The 15,208-nt window shown below is 34.4% G+C and overlaps 1 pseudogene; it reads right to left on the reverse strand.

Annotated features, from left to right (window-relative positions):
- Nucleotides 1–13,312: 13,312 nt before the first annotated feature.
- Nucleotides 13,313–13,432, reverse strand: LOC120594528 (uncharacterized; annotated as a pseudogene).
- Nucleotides 13,433–15,208: the final 1,776 nt, after the last annotated feature.

The following is a 15,208-nucleotide window of genomic DNA, read 5'->3' on the forward strand; positions in this document are numbered from 1 at the left end:
AATGAAAGAACAGAACAAAACTCCAAAAAAAGAACTAAACAAAATGGAGACAAACAATCTACCAGATGCAGAGTTCAAAACACTGGTTATAAGGATGCTCAATGAACTTAGCGGGAGAGTAAATGAACTCAGTGAGAACTTAACAAAGAGATAAAAATAAATAAAAAAAATAAAAATAAATAAATAAATAAATAAATTAATTAATTAATGAAAAGAGAGATAGAAAACATAAAAAAGAACCAGTCAGAAATGAAGAATACATTAGAGGGAATCAACAGTAGATTAGATAGAGCAGAGGATCAAATTATCGATTTAGAAGACAAAGTAGCAGAAAACACCCAATTAGAACAGCAACAAGAAAAAGACTCCAAAAGAATGAAAATAGTTTAAGGAGCCTCTGAGACCAACATTAAGTGTACCAGCATTTGTATTAGAGGGATATCAGAAAGAGAAGAGAGAGAGAGCAAGGAATTGAAAACCTATTTGAAGAAATAATGATGGAAAACTTCCCTAACCTGGTGAAGGAACTAGACATACAAGCCCAGGAAGCAAGAGTCCCAAACAGGATGAACCCAAAGAGGACCACCAAGATACATCATAATTAAAATGCCAAAGATTAAAGACAGAGAATCTTAAAAGCAGTAAGAGAAAAGCAGTTAGTTACGTACAGGGGAGTTCCCATAAGACTGTCAGCTGTTTCTCAGCAGAAACTCTGCAAGCCAGACGGTATAGGCAGGAAATATTCAAAGTGATGAAAAGCAAGGAACTGCATCCAAGATTACTCTACTTAGCAAAGCTGTTATTTAAAATCAAAAGACAGATAAAAAGCTTCCAAACAAGAAAAAGATAAAGGAGTTCATCACCAGCAAGAGAGTATTACAGGAAATGTTGGAGGAACTTCTTTAAGAAGAAAAAATATATACATCAAAAATATAAATAATAAAATTACACAACAATTACTTCAAATGAAAAAGGATTAAATGCTCCAGTCAAAAGCTAGGGTGGCTAAATGGATAAGAAAACAAGACCTTTACATATGCTGCCTACAAGAGACTCACTTCAGATCAAACAACACACACAGACTAAAAGTAAAGGGATAGAAAAAGATATTTCACGAAAATAGAAACAAACAAACAAAAAGCTGGAGTAGCAATACTTATACCAGACAAAATGATTTTAAAACAAAGGCTATAATGAGAGACAAAGAAAGACCCAGTAATCACATTTCTGGGTATTTATCCGAAGAAACCCAAAATACTACCTTGAAGGGGCATGTGCATCTATATCTAAATTGCAGCCAAGATATAAAGGCAATCTGTGTGTCCATCAATGGATAAATGGCTAAAGAAGAAGGGGTACATATATACAATGAAATATTACTCAGCCATAAAAAATAAATAAACAAAATAACAATGAAATCTCACCATCTGCAACAACATGGATTAACCTAGAGGGTATTGTGCTGAGTGGAGTAAGTCAGATAGAGAGAGACAAATGCCATATGATTTTATTTACATGTGGAGTCTAAGGAACAAAACTAACAAAACAAACAAACTAGATACAGAGAACATTTTGAGGGTTGCCAGATGAGAGGAGTTGAGGAAGTGGGTGAAAGAGGGGAAGGAATAAAGAAGTACAAATTGGTAGTTACAAATAGTCAAGGGGATGTAAAGTATGGCATAAAAAATATAATCAATAATATTATAACTATGTATGGTGTCAGATGGGTACTAGATTTACTGGATGATCACTTCATAAGTTATAGAACTGTCTAATCAATATATTGTACACCTGAAACTACTATAATATTGTATCCCAACTATAACTGAAAAATAAAAAAAATATATATATTCTAAAAAGTTGTTATACCATTTTACACTCCCACCATCTGCTCCACATCTTTGTCTACACTTGGTATTATCAGTCTTTTAAATTTTAGTCATTCTAGAGGGTATGCAGTGGATTTCATTGTGGTTTTAAGTTACATTTCCCTAATGATTACTAATGTTGAGCACCTTTTTATATGCTTCTTGGCCTTTGGGATATTTTCCTGGTAAACTACTTTTTAAAGTTTTTTTTTAACATTTTAATTGGTTTGCTTGTCTTTTCATTATTGATTTCTAGATTTTCTTTATTCTTGATATAAGTCTTAACCAATATATGTACTGCAATATTTTCTCCTTTGTGATATCATTTTATTTTCTTTTAGACAACAGCTTTATTAAGATATAATTTACATACCATACAAATTATCCATTTAAAGTGTATAAATCAATGGTTTTTAGTATAGTCACAAATTTGTGCAACCATCACCACAATCAATTTCAGAATATATTTATTACCCTATAAAGAAACCCCATACCTTTTGTCATCACTTATCTAAGGTTATGAAGTCTTACGCCTGTTTTCTCCTAAGAGTTTTATAGTTTTAGCTCTTAGATTTAGGCTTATGATTCATTTTGAATTAATATTTGTATATCATGTGAGCTAGGGATCCACCTTAGTCTTTTGCACATGAATATCCAGTTGTTCCAGTGCCATCTGTTGAGATTACTATTCTTCCCCACATTGAGTTGTCCTGGCACCCTTGTTGAAAATCAATTGGCTGTAAACGTAAGGGTTTATTTCTAGACACTAAATTCTATTCCATTAATTTATATGTTTATCCTTATGCCACTACCACACTGTGTTGATTACTGTAGCTTTGTAGTAAGTTTTGAAACTGGGAAGGGGGAGTACTTAAACTTTGTTCTTTTTCAATATTGAAAAAAATAAGAATCTGGACCCCTTGTAATTCCATATAGATTTTAGAATCATCTTGTCATTTCCTGCAAAGAAGTCAACTGAGATTTTGATAACAATTTCACTAAAGCTGTAGGTCAATTTGCAGGAATAATGCCATCTTAATATTAAGTCCTATGATACACTAATATGGGATATATTTCCATTTCTTCAGATCTTTAATTTCTTTCAACAATATTTTATAGTTTCAAGAATGTAAATTTTGAGCTTCTTTTGTTCAACTTGTTCTTAAGTAATTTATTCTCTTTAATGCTTAGAAATGGAATTTCTCTCTTTTTTGTTTGCTCATTGTTCCTAGATAGAAATACCATGGTTTTTGTCCATTAATCTAGTATCCTGAAACCTCGCTAAACTGATTTATTAGTTCTAATAGTTTTTCCTAAATGAATTCCTTAGGATTTTCTATATACACAATCATGTCATATGAAAATAGAGATAGTTTTATTTCTTCCTCTAATCGGGATGCTTTTTATTTAATTTTATTTTTCAGTTTCTTAATGGTAACTTTTGATGAACAGAAAATTTTAATTTTAATCAAGTCTAATTTTTCAATATTTTTCTTTTATTTGTATTTTATGACCTATCTAAGAATCTTTGCCTACACTAAGGTTTTCAACATATTCTACTTTTTTTGTAGAAGCTTTATACTTTTAACTTTCAAAATTATTGATCCAGCACAAATATCATTTTTTTCCTACTGGAAAGATGTGAAATCAAAGCTCCGTTTTTCCCCAGAGATATCCAGTTGTTCCAAATATAAAACCATTCATTTTATATTTAATAATTTTTTATATTATAATCTATTTTAGTATTATATATCCAATCACAAATGACTTAAACATGAGAAGAAAAATAGACATTACAATTATGCTTGAAATAAGGCTTTTTGCATCTCTGTGCATCTGTGTTCATTTTTGTTCTGTTTGAAGAAGTTTCTTTAGTATATCCTTTAGCAATAAGAGTCTCGAGGTTTTTATTCCTCTGAAAAGGTCTTTATCTGGTGTGTTCGTCGAGATTTTTGAGAAGATTTATAGTATATAATTGGTTCTTGTGATTATGGAGGCTGAGAGGTTCCAAGATCTGTGATCAGCCAGTTGAAGGAGATCAAGAGAACTGATGTCTGAGTTTCAGTCTGAGTCAGAAGGCCTGAGAACCAGAAGAGCTGATGGAATAAATTCTAGTTTGAAAGATGACAGGCTCCAACAGGATGCAATGTTCAGCCCAACTCAGATGTTTGGAAAAGACCAGCGTCCCAGCTCAACAGTCAGGCAGAAGGAGTTACCTTTTACTAGCCTTTTTGTTCTATTCAGGTCTTCAACTGATTGGATGAGACCCACTAACATTAGTGAGGGCAATTTGTTTTACTCACAGACACACCCAGAATAATGTTTGGTCAAATGTCTTGGAATCCTTGTGGCCCAGTCAAGTTGGCGCATTAAATTACCTGTTTTATCTGGTCTTTCTTTTTCAAAGGATATTTTTAGAATTTTTGGTTTGGCAATTAGTCTCTTTCAGCACATAAAAAAAAATATTTCCATGGTTTTTCCTGACTTTGATTCTTTTCTTTGAAGGATCATCTGCCATGTAGATTTTTCTGAATGGCTTCTTTTACTTAGCATAATGCTTTGAGATTTATGCATATTGTTTCATATATCAATAGTTTCTTCATTTCTATTGCTGAGTAGTATTCCATGGTATAGATGAATGAAAAAAATTTTTTGCCACTATTATTTGGGTAATTTCTAAAGTTTAGCAATTGTGAATAGAGCACCTTACTGTATATTTATTTGTGATTTAGATATGTTTTTTGAAATGCCTATTCATTTGCTTATTTTTCTAATTATCTTTTCTTTATCGATTTGTAGGTATTCTTTATATATTCTAAGTACAAATGTAGATATTTGTATATAAGTATGCAAAATATATATAAATACAAATATATATATTGTAGATTCTAAGTACAAATCTTGTGGTAATATGCATTGAGCATATCTTCTCCCAATGTGTTACTTATATTTCTACTTTTTTTTTTTGATGAACAGGAGTTGATAATTCTTAATATAGTCAATTTGTCAATATTCCTTTGTAGTTGGTGCTTTTCATATTTTGTTTAACAACTCTTTCCCTACCTCAAGCTTATAAAAACATTTCTCTATAATTTCTTCCAGAAGCTTTACTGTATTATCTTTCATATTTAGGTTTACACAGCATCTGAAATTTCTTTTTACATGTAGTGTGAGGTAAAGGTTCTATTTTATTTTATTTTTTTATAAGGATATCCAGTTGTCATAGCACCTTTATTGAAAAGATTATACTTTCCCCACTGCTTTGCTGGACCACCTTTATCATCACTCAAGAGTTATAAAAGTATGGATCTCCTTCTGGATTCTTGTTTCTATTCCATTGGTTTATTTATCTGTCATAGTATCAATATCACACTGTCTTAATCACTGTGGCTTTATAATATATTTTGCTATCTTTCAGAGTAAGTTTTTCAGCTTTATTCTTTTTCAAGATTACCTTGGCTTTTCAATGAATAAATTGTAAAGAAAAAAATAGAGTAGATTAAAAAACAGCCAGAAGACATCAATTAATTATACTTTTAGATTATAAATCAAACAATAAACTATAAACTCACATACATGCATTTATGACATCTATGAGAAAACTGGAAATTTGACCATTAGCAATAGGGCACACAATTTAATAACATTAGGAGTTTATTTTATTTTAGTGGTATTGTGTTATCATAGCTATTTTTAAATAAATTTTTATCTTCTGTAAATACATAATGAAATATTTACAATTGATCTGATGTCTGAGATTTGCTTCAAAATAATTCAAAGAGAAGGAAAATAAGTGGGGGTATAGATAAAACAGTGTTGACTATGAGCTGATAATTGTTGAAGAGGATTTTTAAGGCATCAGGGCAACTCAAACTCTCAGCTTATGTTGAGTTCAGGGTTTGCCCAATACTCGCTGTAACCACAGTGCTAACACTGGAGAGTTAAAACTGATTAATCCTATAGGAGGTGAATGCACAATGTAAATAAATATATGCCTTACTGTTAATATGTACAGCTGAAACTTACTGGATTTCATTAACCAATGTCATCATAAAAAATAAATTTAAAAAATTTTTTAAAAATCTTTTTTAAATGATTAAGCTATAGCACCCAGAAACCAAAATCCAGTTTAAATTTAAAATAAGCAGACTGAGGTGTGAGAGTTGTTCAAGAAAAAGCAGATTCTTTGTGACTTACTAGTGGCAGATAATTGGGCAAGTTACTAACCTCTCCGTGCCTCAGTTGACCCATTCGGAAAACTGGCGTAGTAATAATTACTTACATCATATGAATTACCTAGTCATAGGGGAAAAAATTGATTCATGTGAAATATAGTGTTGAAGGCAAGTTCTATATATGCCCTGGATGACCAGAAAAATGAACAAGTGGGTACTAGAGTAAATTAAGCCTGAAACATCGCTGGAGGCAAAAATTGCAAAACTGAAGTTGTCCTGCTTCGGGCACATCATGAAAAGTCAGGATTCTTTGGGAAAAACAATGATACTGGGAAAAACAGAAGGCAGCAGGAAAAGAGGAAGACCAGGCATTAGATGTATTGACTCCATAAAAGAAGCCATAGGCATGAGTCTACAGGAGCTGAACAGGGCTATTGATGACAGGACATTGTGAACATAATTCATTAATAGAGTAGTCAGGAATCAAAGCCAACTCAAGAGCACATAGTACACATATACCTCACAGGGAATCAAATGAGTTAATACTTGTAAAGCATTTTAAATGATGCCTGACAGATCCTAACCACTCAACAAATATTACCTATTATTATTCCCTCTCCGAATTATCCACACCAGTTTCTTATAGTCCAGTGCCTCAATGAGTATCACTGTTGGGTTTATTATACATTTCGCAAGTTATTATACCTTAAATTTGTATAACTAATGAGATTGAAAAGGATTAACATTTTAGTTGCTTTTGTTGCACACTTTTTGGAAGTGACCGAGCCTCCTTTGTGACTCACTGTGATGATTTTTTCCATATTCTCTCGCTATCGATTATGTAATATTGTTCTTTAAACTCATTTTTTTCTTAAATAGATGAGGCCTTTCTCTAAACAATAGTCATGAATTCATGACTTTGATATCCTAGAAGTATTTTTTTACTGAAATGCATGAAAATAAACTAATCAGCATAACTATTAAAATAAAAACACCCATCCATGGAATCACCTAACATCATATTGACGTACTACCGCCTCTTAGAGTTTGTATGTTCTTTAGGTCAGTGGTCCCCAACATTTTTGGCACCGGGAACTGGTGCTCCTATGAGAATCTATTGCCTGATGATCTGAGAGGGATCTGAGGTGGTGATACTAGCACTGGGGAATGGCTGCAAATACAGGTGAAGCTTCCTTCGCTCACAGGCCTGCCGCCCACCTCCTGCTATGCAGCCGGGTTCCTAAAAGGCCACGAACCAGTACTGGTCCTTAGCCCAGGGGTCGAGGACCCCTGCTTTAGGCAGTTTATCTGATTTAAATAATTTTCTGGTGTATGAATCTTTAATCTAAGAACCCCGACAAATCACTGCTTAGTTTCTCTACTTAAGAGGTGGAAGGGGAGAGAAGGGATTTGATTTAGATAAGGGACACATGTTCTCTGAGAAGCCTTTTTGAAGAGCTCTTTCTGTTATAAATTCTTGACAATCCCTTAGCCAAAAATCTACTTGCAGTTTCTCAGCCCTAATTCCAAAATCTGGGAGAGAATTAATTGGCTCAGCTCTGGTCAGCCACAGCTAGGGAAGCAAGATCATAATTTGTTGGGGGAAGTCATTGGCTTATATACTGAACAGATAGTTCAGAAGTTATATCCTTTAACCACTATTCCCTCTACTCTGCAAATACACTCAAGTCTTTTCTCAGCTCAGAAGTCCTAGTTTATTGTAAACTATGATTTCAAATCCTCTCATCAGCCCAAGGGGTAATTTGGGGGCACACTCGGTTTTGACAAAAAACTTATAAAAGTACTAAAGGTACAGTCTGACAGCTGGACTTCAACAGAAAAGTCACTGCTCTTATCATAGAGGCAATATGGTTTTAGATGGGATTAATTCCAGACAGGCCATATTTCTTTCATGGTTCATTGTTGAAGTTTATTAAAACCTTAAAAATTGTTGTTGCTGTCTACTTACAGTTGTCCATTCTTTAAACCAACAGTTCCCAACCCATACACTAGCACAGATTTAAGATAATGCTCTCAGTGGTCTAGGACGAAATGAGAAAAATTAGTACAATGTAAGATACATATATGAGTGTAAGGTGTCCAACTATACTCTTTTGGGCAATACTGACCTTTCGTATGATGTTATTGCACTCCTACTTGATTGGTGAAAGAGATGTTTGCAACCCTTTGCCAGTCCACCAAACCTAATGACAAAAACAAAAACAAAAATTATAATCGTGTGAAATTCAGAAACATGGCAAATATATCTCAGTTATTTAAGACATCATTAGCAATTAGTGTTTATTATTGTGACATCCAGAGAGAATACCAATGGGTCTCAAGATTTCTTCCTGTGTTGGGGCAGAAAGTATACACTGTGTAGTCTTTGTAAGCTAGTCTCAATATCCACCATCTCTGATACCCACACTTTCCCACTTATACACCTTTTCTTAGATGATTTGAATGTCTTGGCACTCCTACTTTATTGATTCATTAATCCTTTTAATATTTACTGAATAGCATCTCTATGCCAGGCATAGTTCTGCGTGCTGGAAACACAAATAAATGATTTTGGCTCTTGAATAGTGCCCAATCTCATGGGGAAAATAAAAACAATAGATTTTTATAAACTGGTTTTCAAACTATGATTCCAGCATCCACTTTGCTGTTCCTGCTAGAAACAAGCAATCTCACTTTACTTGTCTCAGACCAAAGAGATAAGAACTGTCACCACTATTCATTTCCAGAACTTTGTCATTATTGCAAACAAAAGCTCTGTATCCACTCAATGATAACTCCCATTTACCTCTCCTGCCAACCCCTGATAATCTCTATTATACTTTTCTGCCTCTATGAATTTGCCTGTGAATATATTCTGAATATCACATATTTTCAGATATGATTTACAAATATTTTCTCCCATTTTATGAGTTGTCTTTTCGCTCTCTTGTGAGTGTCCTTCCATGCACAAAAGTTTATCATTTCAATGAAGAAATCATCATCAAATCCAATGTCATGAACACTTTCTCCTATGTTTTCTTCTAAAAGTTTTATAGTTTTTGCTCTTACATTTTAGGTCTTTGATCCATTTTGAGTTAATTTTTATATATAGTAAAAGGTCCGAAACTCTCTTTTACAAAAGATATTTATGATGGATGTAGAATCCTGGGTTGGCAGAATTTTGATTTTTTTCCTTTCAGCATTTTAAAGATTTCATTCCATTGTCTTTGGACACCATTGTTTTTCATATTACTGTTCCCATGTATGTTAATGTATCTTTTTTCCTCTGGTCACTTTAACATTTTTCTCTTTAATGTTGGTTTTTAGCAGTTTGTGATGTGCCTTGGGGCCCAGGGTGGGGGGTAGAGTATATGTATGCATTTTTGTGTGTATATGCACATATATGTTATAATTGTAGGAAAAACTGTGCAAAAACTTTGGAAACTGCCCTACCCCACCTAAGATATTAATTAAATTCTAACAAACAAAGCATCACATCCTTGAGGGGACAGTCTCTAGTGGAAATTAGTGCCACTTTTAAAGGCCTAAGGGACATAACAGTAATGGTCCCTATCATATCTCCATTTAATTAGTCAGCCTGTCCCCTGAAGAAACTGTCTAGATCCTGAAGGATGATTGTAACTACTGCACACTCAACCAAGTAGTAGCTTAATAACAGCTGCTGTGCTGGGCATAGTATCCTTACTAACACAGTTGGAGAAGGCCTCCAATAAATGGTATACAGCCAATGATTTGGTGAATACTTTCTTTTCTGCAACAAGCAGGAACAGTCTAATCTGGCATAAAAACACACTTATAGACCAAAAGAATAGAATAAAGGAATAGAGAGGCCAGAAATACACCCAAACATATATGATCAACTAATTTTTGACAAGGGCATGAAGAACACACAGTGGAAAAAAGATAGTCTCCTCAATAAATGGTATTGCAAAATAGATATCTAGATGCAAAAGAATTAAATTGGACCTGTATCTTACACTATACACAAAATCAACTCAAAATTGAAGACTTAAGCATAAGACCTGAAACCATAAAACTCCTATAAGAAAACATGGAGGAAACTTCCTTGACATTGGTTTTGGCAACAATTTTTTTGAATATGAAACCAAAAGCACAGGCTATAAAAGCAAAAATGAATAATTAGAACTACATCAAACTTAAGAGTTTCTGCACAGCAAAAGAAACAATCAACAAAATGAAAACTCTGAGACATAAAATGTCACTATGGCAACCTATGGAATGGAATATTTGCAAACTATATCCAAGAGGTGTCTAATATCCAAGATATGTATGTAAGGATCCAAAATATCATACAACTCAATAGCAAAAGGAAAAACAATCAAAACACCAAAAAAAAAAAAAAAAAAAAAAACCCCAAATGGGAAAAATTTCCCCGGGCTGAGAGACCAGAGGAAGAGGCTCACAACTCTATTATTACATTAAGAGTTTATTAAGGGAACTTACATACAAGGCCTGAGAAGGATGGCAGCAGGACACCATGGATATCTTCCACAATTCAGAGCAGGAGCTAAAGGGCTATACAGGACAGGGCAGCATTGATAAAGTTACTGGAAAGCGACACACCCCAGGCCTATTATGCTTGCTCGGGGCAGGGCACCAGCCTGTTTGAGGAACCAGCACAAACCAGCAGGCTGTGGGGTGTAGAGGAGGGGTTGATCAGACAGTCTCTGAGAGGATTTAGGGAAAACTATCTTTATTCCACCCCCAATCTAGCTGCCAGGTTTGGCAACACCCAGGCAGCAGTCATGTCATAGAATAGTCTTTGCTCTACACTAGATTAAAAAATGAGCAAATGACCTGAATGGACATTTTTCCAAAGAAAATATACAAATGGCCAACAGGTATATGAAAAAGTGCTCTACATCACTAATCATCAGGGAACTACAAATCAAAACCATAATGAGCAATTACCCCACACTTAGGATGGCATTATCAAAAAGTAAAAAAAAATAACAAATGTTGGTGAAAATATAGGGAAAAGGGCACCTTGTACACTGTTGGTAGGAAAGTAAATTAGTACAGCCACTATGGAAAACAGTATGGCAGGTGCTCAAAAAATTAAAAATAGAACTACTATATATATTGTCCAGTTATTCCACTTTGGGGTACATATTCAAAGAAAATGAAATCAGTATCTTGAAGAGATATTTGTACTCTCATATTCGTTGCAGGCTTATTTACAATAGCCAAGATTTGGAACAATCTAAGTGTCTGTCAGTGGGTGAATGGATAAAGAAAATGTGGTATGTATGTACACACACACACAAACACAGAATATTATTCAGCCATTAAAAAGAAGAAATCCTGCCATATGTGACAACATAGATGAACTTAAAGGACATGATGCTAAGTGAAATAAGCCAGATACAGAAAGACAAATACTGAATGATCGCACTTATATGTGGAATCTAAAAAACTCAAACTCATAGAAACAGGGAGTAGAATGATGGTTGCCAGGGGCTGGGAATGGGGGATTTAACTGGGGGAGTGGGGTGATCAAAGGGTAAAACTTTCAGTTGTAAAATGAGTAAGTTCTGGGGATCTAATGAACAGCATGGTGACTGTAGTTAAAATAATGTATTATAAACTTGAAATTTGCTACAGAAAAACAACAATCTGATGGATGTATTTGTGTATTTTTGTGCCAATACCACATTCTTTTTATTATAGCTTTGTTGACTTTTTGGCAATGTATGTCACTAAATGTTCATTTCATTTCATAGCTAAGAATATTTATCTCTCAGAGACTTTAAAAACATCTTTTTAGTTTTTAATATCTCTTTTATGTACCCTTCTTGTCTTGTTTAACAGTAAGACACCTGAGAGATGCAGGAATGAGAGAGCTAAGGGCGCTGGAGTGCAGGGCAGTCTCTCTGTGGAACAGCGGAGCAATCAAACCACACGTGAACAGCATGTAGTGATTGAGACCTCCCATTTCTGATGTTGGTGTGGGACTCACTGATGAATCAGACAATCAAATCTTTTGTACCAGAAAAAACGAAATGTGGTCATGAGAGTGGGGATGGTCTGGGTGAGAAATGCCTCTGTGTGAGTGCATAGTATGAGAAACAATCATAACAGGCAAGAGTAGAGTGGTTTCCATAGTGGGGATAAAGTTGTGCCAAGCAAATTCCCCAACAGCAGGAGAGCTGGAAGAAAGGAAGGAGCACAGGCTGGTACGGAACCTGTGCCCAAAGCCTGGCTTCAGACCCTCGACTATGTCTTCTCTCCCCTCATTTCTCACCATGCTCACTTCTAGGAAGAGGCCGGCTTTGATGTAGCCCTGCATCTATCTTTCCTCCTGGCTTGTCTTAGAACACATACTTTATTGGATATGAACCAGCATAGGATATTCTCTTAATGAGTGGTCAGAGTGGCTCCACATTTATATGTTCACATAAAAAAGTTTTATATAAGATTTTATTTGAGAACAGATTCTTGCCCATGAAAAAAGTTTAAAAGCCACTAAGCTAAATTAAGCATGGAGAGTATTATTTCTGTCCTGCAGAGAGTAATCTGAGCTGTCAGATCAAACTAAAGAAGAAATCTGCTCCCTGCAGTTGGGCTAGCTCTTCCACCAGCCCTCGGGAAGAGTGACCTCTAGATAATCAACCGAAGTTTGTGGCCTCTAGGGAGGAAGTGGGTGGCAGAAAATAGACAGTCTTGTGAACACTTCTCTGATGTCCCCCCAAATCTCTCAATTCCCCTGACATCAGCAAGAGGTTCTGGCCTTTCCTCATACCTTCTAGACTGCTACGCCCCAGCCCTAAACCTAAAGCAGTCTTAATCTCCCTATATTTAATAGAGAGTCTTCAATTCAATGTATGATCCTGACCAGGCCCAAAGTCCCCTTCATTTCTTCTCCTCAGTCTCAACATGTCCCTTACTCAAACTATACTTTTGAAAAATTTGAAACCATATTACCCCAGATTGGAAAATTTGTAAGTAAAATTATTATGTAAAATACAGAACAATCTATTATGAAGCTTTAAAAGTAATCATATTGTACATGGGATAAGTAAAAGTAACTGGGTTAAATGAAAAAAGAACACAAAAATATGTGCAATCTGTTATAGCTATGAGAAGATATGTATGTGTAAAAGGGGTAAAGGAGCATGTTCTCTTTTTTATTTATTTTTTATTTTTTAGGTGAGGCAACCCTTGGTTGACCTCACAGATTGCAAGGACCTTGTCAGTTTACAATCCCTTATTTTTTAATTCTTTTAATGCCTACAGGCACCTGGTCTTCCTAGGTGGTCTCCCATCCAAGTACTAACCAGGCCCGACCCTGCTTAGCTTCTGAAATCAGACAAGATCGGGCTTGTTCAGGGTGGCATGGCTATAAGGAGCATGTTCTCTTGTTGGAACTCTCTCTTGCTCTCTTGCTTTCACTCAGTTGGCACGTTGTAAGAAGCTCTCTGGAAAGTCCCACATAGAAAGGAAATTTGATTACAGTAATCACATGAAATAGAATTTATCAGATTCTTGTGTTTGTAGGCACAGCCTGTAAGAAACCTACAAGTAAGCCCCAAATATATCTATAATAAAACTAAAATAAAAACTATAATAAAAAGAATGTGTTACTGGCACAAAAATACACAAATACATGGTGAGAAACGAGATGAAAAAAAGAAACTTGATGGCTGGTTTCCAAAATTTTTCCACAAAAACAAACAAACAAAAATGAAACAAAACAAAACAAAAACCAGGTGAAAATGTATTATAAAGGTATTTCAGGCAATTAATTAAAAAATATATTTTGTCTGAGGGAAAAATAATAGAAAAATAACAATAATTTTACTAGGGGTGTCAAGATTATGGATGGCTATTTTACTTTTAAATTTTGCTTTAATATACATCAGTTTTAAAATAGAAACAAAATAAAAATCAGTATGTTGGATTAAAAAGGAGAAAGCATGATCCTTTAAAAATACTTGATATAGGAAGAAAAGGATAGTATATACACCTGAAACTAATAAAAATAAAATTAAATGTCAACTCTAATTTAAAAATAAAAATTAAAAAAGAAAGAAAAAAGGATTGTATAAATAGTGGGAAATAAGAGTTATCCTTTTTTCTAAAGGTAGGATTGATTAACTACAAAGCAAGTGGATAGATGATTTTCAGCTGATTTTTATATTTATTTTATTTAGTTTATAATTTATCAGTTATCTAATATTTTTAATGTTATGTGAAGTATTTTAATCATTTGGCAAAGAGTTTTCTTTAGGAGTTATAATTCCAAATGCACTTTTAATGTATTACTACATTTCTTGGAAAAGCACAGGAAATAGCAGATTGACACATCCCCATGGAGGTTCTGAACTCAGATGAAGGGCATGGGATCTGACTGGTATTCGTCTCTATAGAGTCTGCTAGGTAGAGTTGGAATCAGAGTTGAGAGGAATGATTCAAGTGTAGGCCATATAAATTTATACCTGAATAGAGAGCCCACAGGGTGTAGGGCAAGGCATGAACACCTTGTAAATGCCAGAGAGAAATGGCTCCTCGAAAACGTTACACTAAGTAAAAGAAGCTCAAAGGCCATGTATTATATAATCCTATTTATAGGAAATGTCCGGAATATGCAAATCCAAAGAGATAGAAAGTATACTTGTGGTTGCCAGAGTCAAGGAGAGGGCAGAAAGAGGAATGATTGTCAGTGAGTGTAAGGTTTCCTTATGGAGTGATGAAAAGGTATTGGAATTGGATAATGAAAGTTACTCAATTCTGTGACTATGTATACTGAACAACATTGAATTGTATATTTTAAAAAGGTAAATTTGAGGATGTATGAATTATCTCTTAATAAAGATGTTATTTAAAACAAGAGAAAGAAAAAAATGATTATTCAGATGCCAAGGGTCGATAAAGGGTCCCTTTTGAATTGAAGCAGCAGCTCCTAAAGGACTCTCTTGGTTTTAAAAAGTTAGACATGTCATCTTCACAATGTCCAAATCCTTCTTCTTACAAGACACCCTGCCCCACTATGTCACAGTTAATGGATAATCTGTGATTTCTAAGCTAATTTGCATCTCCCCATAGAGAACTAGTTTGTTCTCAATTAAATGGGGACAGCATTACATTTCTCTGGAGCTAAAATGATGAAATATTAAGAAATTA

The sequence above is a fragment of the Pteropus medius genome, unplaced genomic scaffold, assembly GCF_902729225.1.
Source record: "Pteropus medius unplaced genomic scaffold, Ma_sr-lr_union100, whole genome shotgun sequence".
Classification (NCBI taxonomy): Eukaryota; Metazoa; Chordata; class Mammalia; order Chiroptera; family Pteropodidae; genus Pteropus; species Pteropus medius.